Below are 12,306 nucleotides of genomic sequence, written 5' to 3' on the forward strand. Positions count from 1 at the left end.
TCAAGGAATTCTTAGAATTTAAAAGGATTACATTGCACATTAAGGAACATAGTGTAGTTCACACCAATAAAGGGCTTGTAATAACCACACCACTGGTGTGAATTAAGTTTCTTAGGATGTGGGATTTGATCAGACACACACACTGTAACAGGCTCATTGGTATTCTGCTTGAGGCACTAACACAAGAAAACTGAACCAAGTTACTTCATTTTCTTTTCATGTATTTAAAAGTAAAAGGAAATCAAATGCAAAAACCTAATGTTAAGGAAACATTAATGCTAATAACTTAAACGTATATCTCCGACATTTAAAAGCTAAGATCCCCACAGAAACATCAACTCACATTGAACATACACTCATATCAGAGACGGACCAGAACAAAAGCCCAGGTAAAGATAGTGTTTGCACCAGGACATACTCTCTCTCTCTCATGAATATGCATACCAAATCTGATCACATTGAAATTTAGGACAATTTGGATTAGAATTTTAATTCTCCCCTACCACTAAATTTCACATTCTCAGTCTTTGATTCTCCCCACTAGAGAGAGATCAAATATTGGTTTGGGCCCATCCCTAGCTAGTCATTTGAATTGCTTGTTCATTTCTATTCTTCCCTTTAATCCTAAAATTTATTGTAACTCCTCTTTTACCAACAGTGCCTCAAGCTTCTCTCCAACTTCATCCTGGCTCCTCTCCAATCTGGCTTCTGCCCATTTCACTTGGTTGAAACTGCTCTCACTAAGGTTTCCAACAACCTCTTCTTGGCAAAGTCTCAGCGTCATAAGCTTCAGCTTCAGTGCAAACATACTGAAGTGTCTGGTGATTTTAAGTGACCAGCCTATGACAGTTTAAAGAGGACTGATATTTTGAAGGACCTTAACATCAGCCCTCTGAAAATCAAGATCCTTTAATTTATCTCAAATTATAGAGCCAAAAATAGGATAACTCAGAATCATGATAATCACAGCTGAGATATTAATACACTTACTGACCTGCCAATATTCCAACATTAATGTATGCCCATCAGATTAATAACAACAAGGACACCAATCAATCAAATTCCTTCCCCATAATCCCAGGTCCTCGAGCCACATCCTCCTCTACCACACTACTGGCTGGCGGGGGGGCAATGGGGGGCAGGGGGAGGCAAGGGGGGAGGGACAGCTTGCTTGACTACAGAAACAAGTTAACTATCACAGGCCAGATCCTCAGCTGGTGTAAATTGGTGTAACTATGTTGAAAACCATGCCAATTTACACCAGCTGAGATTGAATCTACAGCTTAGAATGGATTGTTTAATTAAAAATGTGCTTAAACCTGAACAAATTGTACAACCTGTTTATAGTAGCTTCCACTGTACATAATGTCGGTAACTATAATTCCCTCTCCCGTAGATAAGAATGTGTTTTAGATGCCAATAAAGAAATGATAGAGCATTCAATTTTTATGAAGAGCCAGATGTGTCATCCAAATGAGTGATCATTCATTTAATGACTGACGGTACAGGGAGAATTTGGTTTAGAGGTAAGGGTGTTACAGTTTATACTGCTGACAACTCATCTTTTAACTGGTGGGAAGACTGTGCCACTAACTAGAAATTAAAATTCATTCAACCAGATCTCTTGAAAGCAAACTGCAGTTATTGGGTATTGCAGAGCATGCACAGGAGAACTCCGTACTGAACCTTGAAATACAGTTTCAAGCAGCTCCACAATACGAGCTCTTTGGGGACCTGGGCTGTCTTTTTACTCTGCTTGTGGAGTGTAGCCCTGGAATCCGGGGATCCTTGATTCATTCCCCTCGGTGCTACTGAAAATACAGTTAATAAAGGATAAGAATAAATATAACTGAAATAAAAAATCACACTGAGGTGGAACTCTGAGACCACCATAAAGTTCTCAGACACATTCCTACACAGGAGCTGAGTCTTTTCGCAGCAGTAGATTGCCTGATTCTGACCTGGGAATCTGTATTTTCTGCAACTGGGACAAGAACATACCAATCAAGTTGAATAGTCTTTGCTCCATTCTGAGCAGACAGGTGGCCATACCACAATAACTACTGTTGTAATTGGCAGCTGCTACTGCAACTGGTCAGCTCAGTAGAGGTGCAAGGACTGAATGGGGCTAATTACTTGTAAAAAATTTGAATTTTAAATGATGCTTCTCGCCTCCTCTCCCCCCCCCCAAGGAGTACAGACTAGCTCCTTAAAGAGAGCCCTTTTTAAAACACACAACACATACCAAAACATGTAAAGGACTTTTGGTTAAATTGATAATGGTAACAGAGCCAACCCTGTCTCTTGACCAAGGTAAAATCCCAATAAAGCCACTGGGATTTTTGCCTGAGGTGGTGTGCAGGAGGGAGTCCTCACCTCTGAGTATGCTATTTTGGATGTAGAATTTCATCCTAGAGCAAATATTGTTTCTTCCCTCTCATCCCAGGAGGAACACCCTTTGCTCTGCAGCAGTGCCCCTGTCCCCGGGGAATGGGAGAATTCAAAGAGTAGACTAAGGAATTAAAGGACTACACTACACTACTACACTAAGGACATACTAAGGACATACATTTGTTTCACTGCCTGAAGGGTGGGCGATGAAACACAGTAGAATTTCACTTTTCAAACATTAGGTCAGTTTCTCTACTCATCCCAAACTCCACTCCGTGCAAGAACAGAATGGGGCAGTCATATGCAGTTTTATACCACCTCACCTCCCCATATTCTAAGCCCAGGCCTCAGCTTAAGTAATAGCAGCCTCAAGGCTGCTTCAAAGTATGCTGCAAAGGCCCCTAAAGGGACATTCCACTGCTAAAAATAGCCCCCTTCTTCTCCTGACTCACCTCCAACACCTATGCTATATCCTTGGGAGTGTGTAGGCCACTCCATGTCACTCAGGGTATTCCTCAGATGCCAATTCACACAACTAGAAAGCCGCTATATGCCACTGAAACTCTTTAAATGGCATGGAGTGCAATGTGAAACCTGTCCCATTCTGTTTTGGCATGATGGTGTTCATTTCCAGTGAAACATGAATATATATTTGCTTATGTTAACAAATCTAATACATAGTAGAGTCCTCAAGGCAGAAATGTCTCAGTGCTGCAGGTTAGGCTGCACTGTGCTTTGCATTTGTTTGTTCAATCAACTCCTTGCCTTTCTGAGCATTAGAAAAAACAATAAAAAATACACCTCTACCCCGTTATAACGCCACCCGATATAACACGAATTCGGATATAACGTGGTATCAGCCTAAGGAAGATTTTGCAAAAGTAAACAAGATGATAATGGGTGACTTTAATCACCCTGATATCTGCTGGCAGAGCAATACAGCAGTGCACAGACAATCTAGGAAGTTTCTGGAAAGTGTAGGGGACAATTTCCTGGTGCAAGTGCTGGAGGAACCAACTAGGGGAAAAGCTCTTCTTGACCTGCTGCTCACAAACAGGGAAGAAATAGTAGAGGAAGCAATAGTCGATGGGAACCTGGGAGGCAGTGACCATGAGATGGTCGAGTTCAGGATCCTGACACAAGGAAAAAGGGAAAGCAGTAGAACAGAGACCCTGGACTTCAGAAAAGCAGACTTCGACTCCCTCAGGGAACTGATGGGCAAGGTCCCCTGGGAGAATAACATGACGGGGAAAGGAGTCGAGGAAAGCTGGCTGTATTTCAAAGAAACCTTATTGAGGTTGCAGGAACAAACCATCCCGATGTGTAGGAAGAAAAGTAAATATGGCAGGCGACCAGCTTGGCTTAACAGTAAAATCCTTGCTCGTCTTAAACACAAAAGAACCGCTTACAAGAAGTGGAAGATTGGACAAATAACCAGGGAGGAGTATAAAAGTATTGTTCAGGTATGCAGGAGTGAAATCAGGAAGGCCAAATCACATTTGGAGTTGCAGCTTGCCGGAGATGTTAGGAGTAACAAGAAGGGTTTCTTTAGGTATGTTAGCAACAGGAAGAAAGTCAAGGAAAGTGTGGGCCCCTTGCTGAATGAGGGAGGGAACCTAGTGACAGAGGATGTGGAGAAAGCTAGTGTACTCAATGCTTTTTTTGCCTCTGTCTTCACAGACAAGGTCAGCTCCCAGACAGCTGCACTCTGCAGCACGGTATGGGGAGGAAGTGACCAGCTCTCTGTGGAGAAAGAAGTAGTTTGGGGCTATTTAGGAAAGCTGGATGAGCACAAGTCCATGGGGCCGGATGCGCTGCATCCGAGGGTGCTAAAGGAGTTGGCCGATGAGATTGCAGAGCCATTGGCCATTATCTTTGAAAAATCATGGTGATCGGGGGAGGTCCCGGATGACTGGAAAAAAGCTAATGTAGTGCCCATCTTTAAAAAAGGGAAGAAGGAAGATCCAGGGAACTACAGGCCAGTCAGTCTCACCTCAGTCCCTGGAAAAATCATGGAACAGGTCCTCAAGGAATCAATCCTGAACCACTTAAAGGAAGGGAAAGTGATCAGGAACAGTCAGCATGGATTCACCAAGGGCAAGTCATGCCTGACTAACCTAATTGCCTTCTATGACGAGATAACCGGCTCTGTGGATGAGGGGAAAGCAGTGGATGTACTATTTCTGGACTTTAGCAAAGCTTTTGATACAGTCTCCCACAGTATTCTTGCCAGCAAGTTAAAGAAGTATGGGCTGGATGAATGGACGGTAAGGTGGATAGAAAACTGGCTAGATGGTCGGGCTCAACGGGTAGTGATCAATGGTTCCATGTCTAGTTGGCAGCCGGTATCAAGTGGAGTGCCCCAAGGGTCGGTGCTGGGGCCGTTTTTGTTCAATATCTTCATTAACGATCTGGAGGATGGTGTGGACTGCACCCTTAGCAAGTTTGCAGATGACACTAAACTGGGAGGAGTGGTTGATACGCTGGAGGGTAGGGCTAGGATACAGAGGGACCTAGACAAATTAGAGGATTGGGCCAAAAGAAATATGATGAGGTTCAACAAGGACAAGTGCAGAGTCCTGCACTTAGGAGGGAAGAATCCCATGCACTGCTACAGACTAGGAACCGAATGGCTGGGCAGCAGTTCTGCAGAAAAGGACCTAGGGGTTACAGTGGACAAAAAGCTGAATATGAGTCAACAGTGTGCCCTTGTTGCCAAGAAGGCTAATGGCATTTTGGGTTGTATAAGTAGGGGCATTTCCAGCAGATCGAGGGATGTGATCATTCCCCTCTACTCAGCACTGGTGAGGCCTCATTTGGAGTACTGTGTCCAGTTTTGGGCCCCACACTACAAGAAGGATGTGGATAAATTGGAGAGAGTCCAGCGGAGGGCAACAAAAATGATTAGGGGGCTGGAGCACATGACTTATGAGGAGAGGCTGAGGGAACTGGGATTGTTTAGTCTGCAGAAGAGAAGAATGAGGGGGGATTTGATAGCTGCTTTCAACTACCTGAAAGGGGGTTCCAAAGAGGATGGATCTAGACTGTTCTCAGTGGTAGAAGATGACAGAACAAGGAGTAATGGTCTCAAGTTGCAGAGGGGGAGGTTTAGGCTGGATATTAGGAAAAAGTTTTTCACTAGTAGGGTGGTGAAGAACTGGAATGGGTTACCTAGGGAGGTAGTGGAATCTCCTTCCTTAGAGGTTTTTAAGGTCAGGCTTGACAAAGCCCTGGCTGGGATGATTTAGTTGGGTTTGGTCCTGCTTTGAGCAGGGGGTTGGACTAGATGACCTCCTGAGGTCCCTTCCAACCCTGAGATTCTATGATTCTATGATTCTATGATTTAGGCTTTTTCATCTTATATCAGGAAATTAATACCCTCCTGTCTCTCTATACTATGCCTGAGGAGTTCCAATCCCTTGCTGCAGCTCCCAGGCACTCAGAAAGACCTTGCATCATATACACCTCTACCTTGTTATAACACCACTCGATATAACACGAATTCAGATATAACGCTGTAAAGCAGCGCTCCGGAGGGGCGGGGCTGCACGCTCCAGAGGATCAAATCAAGTTCAATATAACACGGTTTCACCTATAACACAGTAAGATTTTTTGGCTCCCGAGGACAGTGTTATATTGGGGTAGAGGTGTATCTAGGGGAAAAAAGATTGCGTCTCACATCACCTCACATACACCCTCATTGTTATTCTAAGGAGATGAGCAGAGCTATACTCTTAATAATACACCACAGAGATCCCATCCAACTTCCTACACTCACACAGAAGATGCCTCAAGCCTACAATTATCTCAGACCTTGTGCTAGCTGACACATGATGGCACATGCATCCTACCACCTCAACAACATTCATTCTGTTGAAATGTGCACAATACTCACATGTGCGTAGACTAATTTGTTCCCATTACACCTATCCAGAAGCTTTTAGGTGTGTAATTCCTCCTGAGAAACCATTCAGCACGATCTCCTTCTGGGTTGTCTTGAGGTTAGGTTCTAAACAGGGAGTGAGAAGAAGTGGGTTCAGTTCTTAGCTCTTACACAGACTTCCTGAGTTATTGTATTCACATCACTGAATCACTCTGCCTCAGTTCCCATCTGTAAAATGGAGATTACACTTCCATATGTCAAAGGGGTTCTTGAAAGTTAAATGCTTTCATATATATCAGTCACTCCGATACTACAGAAATGGGAGAAACTAGACTGACAAATAGATTTTAACATGGCTCCTCCCCTACTAATACTGAAAAACAAAATAGTTTGCTCACACCTGTTATATTGAGAGTACAGCCACATTTTTCAGTTTGGTGCTTGAAGTAATGTATCTAAATACCTACATGGATACTTTAACATGTGATTTGAGTTTCAGAAGTGCTGATCTCCCACTTCCGGAGGGGTTGTGGGTGCTCTTCAATTCTGAAATTTGGGCAACTATTAAGGGTAACATTTTCAAAAGTGTTTATGTGACCTAGGAGTTTATGCAATAGGACAAGGGCCTAAATCCTTTAAGCACTTTTTAATTTTTTTCCTCCAGATGCCTAAGTAGAGATTTAGGTGTCTAACTTTGAAAACTTGGAGAAAAATATATATAGGATTATCTTAAATTCAGCATGGCTAAAACAATACCTCATATATTTACTTGGAAGGATTTAAAGCCACTCCCTGTGGATCTATCATAAACCAGCTGAGCTTAAAAGACAAGACTTTTGAAATCAAAGTTGACACACTGACAGCCATTTTAGGTTTATGGGGTAGAGCTCCATATTTTAAAACTGGGCTTCCAGTGACATTAGTTAACACAAATGGAAAAAACAGCTTTGCAAAAAACAAAAAACTTGAGCTCATTATGAAAATATTAAAAAAAAAACTTCAGTTCATTGATTTAAATAAAGTCAGTAGAGCCATCAGATGCAAGCTGCACAAAATAACAGATATAGAATTAGAGTATTTGGTCTATCGTTATACAACGTCATGGCTCATTCAACCCTGGAGAAGTAATGATAGTGAAACAAAGACCTCATCTTGATTATATCTAACATCCCATCTGTAACTCAAGTATGCTACCCCACCGTGGGAAGGGCAATGAACTCCAGTTTCCATAGTGAACAAGCGACGATCAGATATCACCCACTACACAACAAAAGGGCAAAAATCATTTATTGCATTCATAATGAAATCAGCAGGTTCTCAGTGTCACTGACTCGAGGAAATTAAATTGTTTGTTATTCTTCCCACCACATTAACACAAAAAAATGGATCTTGGAGATTACGAATAAAACTGTGGCAGAAAGTTCCCAAAACAGAAAGGCCATCAGGGAGGAGGCTGTGGCATGTGGCTATAACCTCCCAGGGGGCAGGGCTATAGGGGATTGTGGAGCCCAAAGAATGGGTGGTTCTGGCTAGATAAGAAGTGTGGCCAGGGCAGGGGGGATGAGGTGGCCTTAGTGAAATTAATTTGCCAGTTCAGACCATTAATTCTGTAGGTGGAGTAAGCCCTGAAGAAACTGAAGAGAAATAATGGCATGAATACAGAAGAAACATCCAAAACATACTTGGATTTATGGCTATGATGTTAAATAATGTATGCAACATAACGCTGGGAAAGGAAAGATGGGAACAGAATCAACAAGGCTTAGACACCCAAAGACTTCTTGGCACAGGAATTCCTTTTAGTGTTGGTGATGGGTCCAATTCCATCAACTCCCATTGATTTCAGTGGGAGTTGATGCAGCTCACCACCTCTGAGGAGATGCTCAGTGAATCTTAAGAAAAGGCCCTTTATTGTGGAAATTTGATAGTCTTAATGATAACTGGAAATACTGCTAGAGAGAGAGAAGTTTGGTGATGTTTTATTGGACCAACTTCTGGTGGTGAGATAGACAAGCTTTTGAGCTTACACAGAGCTCTTCTTCAGGTCAGGAAAAGGGACTCAGAGTGTCACAGCTAATCACAAGGTCGATTTCTGGCATTCAACAACAAGGAGGCAGCCTCCACTGGTAAGAGTGTGCACAGGGATTTGTTGACTTGGAGAATGTCCCACCAAAAATTACTAACTCTGTGTGGGAGGGGAGGAATATGCAGTGATCTGTTCATACCATGCAAATTGTGAAAGAGACATGGGGAAGCTTGAATCCAGTTGGAGAGGGATTTCACTTTTCATAAAGCTGCTAAACTCAGAGACTCTGCATGATTTAACATATTTGAGGTGTGTATTTAATTCAGCGTAGAGGCCACGTGCATCTTGAACAACAAGCTTCTGATGTACTTTCAAAGCTTTATATTTGTGATCTTTTATCTCTCTCCCCTTTTCACAGATTCCATTTCTCTTTTCTAATGGGAGCACTGCCAGACCCTCCTGAATGTTGGAATGCACGAAATCCAGATCCGAACATTAGGTTTTGGGCCAGTCACTTCTTCCAATAGCATTTGCTGTCCCCGCCCCTTCTCCCACACATCACATCATGAGCAGCTGTGTGGTAAAAAATCCAGGTGGCCAAAGGATTAGAAAAATGTTACTTCCACAAAGTAAGTCCCATCAGAATAGATCCCACTGTATCCAGAAGTCTATAGCTGTAAAAAGGTGTGATCTCTTTAAAAAAAAATAAATAAATAAAAAATAAAGCCACACCAGAAAATGTGTGCAGATCAATATTTTTTCAATGAACCATGGAGAGCTGTCATATCACCACATAGGCGGGGAATTCAGAAACAATGACACTGCTGTATTATGACTAAGTTGTTGGAGTGTTATTTTATCATGCAGGTAATGTCAATAGGGCCAAGATCCTAATAGGTTTTAACTGCTCACCTTTGTCAATATGTGCTTTGACTAATAAAAATATCTAGCATGTTATTTTCTATTTATTTCACTAATACTGGATTTTTTTGCCTTAATTATTGAGGACATTATTATAACGCTTATGGGCAAAACACTCGAAAATCTTTGCGCATATATTTAATGCATTGTATTGTTTGTGACTTGTATTGTTGCTCAGTACATTCAAGTCTGCATTTAAATAGTGTTTTACTTGGTTCAGTGTCAGTAATATGATTGAGAATTGCCAAGTTAGAGACAGGGATGCAGTGAAACAAAAATACTCTGATGTCCTCCAAGGAGAAAAATTCTTTGCCACATTTTTCAGTCCCTTCTAGGGGCGACTGTTTATTTATGATCTGAACAGCTTGTTGAATTATTCATTATGGATAATATCCTTAGACCCCCTTTTATGTAGCAAATGGTTTGTGAGGTGATCTTCATTTGTATTTATTATTCATAATTACCCACCAGACAGATTGAATGAAGAATTTTCACCCAGTAAGTTTTGCAAAATAGTCACTTTGACTATTTGCCATTAACTATTTGTGCTGTGTAGCCAATTAATATTCCCTCTGTTTCCTGTCTGGATAACTGAAACAGTTGAAACAGTACAATAACAAATAAATCACTTCCTATATACATTCATAATTACATCTGTGAAACCTGCTGAGATTTATGATTTTTCCACAAATACTCGGCAGTTGTCTGACCACTCATAATAGCTAATAAAAGCTCTCAAATAATAGTGACCCAAACAGTGCTTTCATTCACAATTTTTTAAATTATTCACCCAGTCCATAAAAGGAGCATTATGTGGGCATGTATCTCGTAACTGACTTCATCTGTAGCACTACGTGTTGCTGTAAGAGGGCAGGACAGAGTCCTAAGGACATTATTCCTTGGGTAGTACAAATCTGAGCACATAATTCAGAAGAAAGTAACACATATATAACTTTTTATCTAGTCTATGTCAAAGGTATTCAGTCACGAGGTTTTCTGTTTGTTTCTTTGCACCACAGACATATATATATTCTAGTACCTATTGGGAAATCCTCGAGCACAAAAAGGGACCCTATCGGAGTGAAGGAGAAGAGTCCTGTCCACTTGTGCAAATTAATAAAGGCAAAACTTTCCCCAACGAGTCAAATCAAAAGATGAAAGCTACCCTATACATAGCACTTTAACTTATGCAACTGGGAGGATGTGGTGCAGTAAGTAACCTGAGTTCTCATTGACCTTGGCTGCATTATCACAGATGTCTTTAGAAAGGACGTACTGTTCTTTTAAAAAAAAACAAAACAAAGCTTTCCTTTCCAATGAGGCATAAGTATGCTTTTCTTCAGCAGCAGCCATGCGTGCCTTCCTGTTTCAACTACTTTTCTCTTGAACAAACATTTAATGTGAACAGTCCCAGAAAATTACCACCCTTTTGAAATGTCTGAGAGTCTCTCTATTTCTTATTCACTGACCCAGAGCAGTAATACAGAGCGGGATTTCCCACTCCGCTTTGATTTTTCTGAACCAACTTTGTATGCCAGTAACTTCTTCTTTGAGGCGTTGGAATTGATGTTCCCTACTTTAGCATACTCCAGAGGCCCTGATGTCCCTTTACACCAATTTTACACTGGTCTGACCCAATTAGCTTTAGTGGAGTTATTTCTGATTTACAATGCCGTAAGAAAGGAAAGACTTGGGCCTAGGAGCGTTGCCTTGATGTGTAGCCAGACATTGTGCAGACTTGGCACCAACAGCCTCAACTGAGGAGGCAGTAGCTTATATGATACCAGAAGTAACAACATCAGAGATGCTAAATAAGTAAGCAGGAACAGACTGTCAAAGCAATTCTTCTAGTGTATTCTATAGCCTCAATCCTTACCTGGTATACTTTGGGAGTGTTAGAGACACAGAGAGCTTCATTGTGTGTGGCAGAGCCGTAACTAGGGATTTTTGCGCCTGAGGAAAGGGACAGGGGCAGCACGTCCAGCTTTTCAGCGGCACAGTGGCAATTCGGCGGCAGGTCCTTCCCTCCAAGAGGGACTGAGGGACCCACCGCCGAATTTCCGCCAAAGAGCCGGACGTGCCGCCCCTCTCCCTTGCCGACAACTGGCAGGCAATTCGACAGCAGGTCCCTCACTCCCTCTCAGAGGGAAGGACTTGCTGCTGAATTGCCACCAAATGAGAGACTCTCTGTGCCTCTCACCTTCCACGCCTGAGGCAAGTGCCTCACTCGCCTTGCCCTCGTTACGGCACTGGTGTGTGGACTGTCTTATTCTTTGAATCCAGGGAAGATACTGCCACATATCTGAAAAAACATGCCTCAAGAGCTTGAAGTGGGTGTCCTTACTCATCAAAATGATACAGGGTAATTCAGGAATAGCTCGTATTTTGCTTGAGTCCCAGGTAACTGAGTGGCTTGCAGTGCCTTTTTCCATGTATGGCTGCACAAGAGGTAGTGACCCTTCGTGCCGTGATCATCCATTTCTTTGTAACCTCTAGGACAATCTGTTGCAATGTGCTTTGCTGAAGTCTTCTCTTTAGGTCTAACCAGCATCTTCAGCCAGTGAAGAGTGCAGTTGCTGGCTCATGATGTTATAAGCACACAATTCCTGTGCTGACATGTTCACACTAGCTTTCTGTTTGCTTCCGGATACCATCGGAGCTGTTGGAGAGAATCATTAAATCTTTGTCTGGGCTGGGATCAAGCAGCCTGACAAGATGTCTCATGCTAGATCTGACTGTGACAATTATTGTTGGGTGGGGGATGTTCTCGCCTGTACTTCCTGTGATTGAACATTCCACTGCTGCCACCATATGCTCTCAGTGAAAGGTTAGTGTGTTGGGAGCTCACTCCCCCGGACCCTGAGGGTTTGTCAGAGCCATTTTTAGTGGACCTCAGGGCACTCTGTAAGGTGCATTTACTTGGTCTAGCTTTTGGTTACACTTTTCAGTAACTATGTAGTGGGTGCATCTTGATTCCTGACTCTTGGCTGCAGTAGTAATCCTCTGGCTACCCCCAATCAGATACCATTTGTGAAGTTGACTATTAATTTAAAGTTGGCTTTAGTAACAAGTTGCTATAATAATG

Source organism: Mauremys mutica, chromosome 1 (genome assembly GCF_020497125.1).
Source record: "Mauremys mutica isolate MM-2020 ecotype Southern chromosome 1, ASM2049712v1, whole genome shotgun sequence".
Taxonomy (NCBI): Eukaryota; Metazoa; Chordata; order Testudines; family Geoemydidae; genus Mauremys; species Mauremys mutica.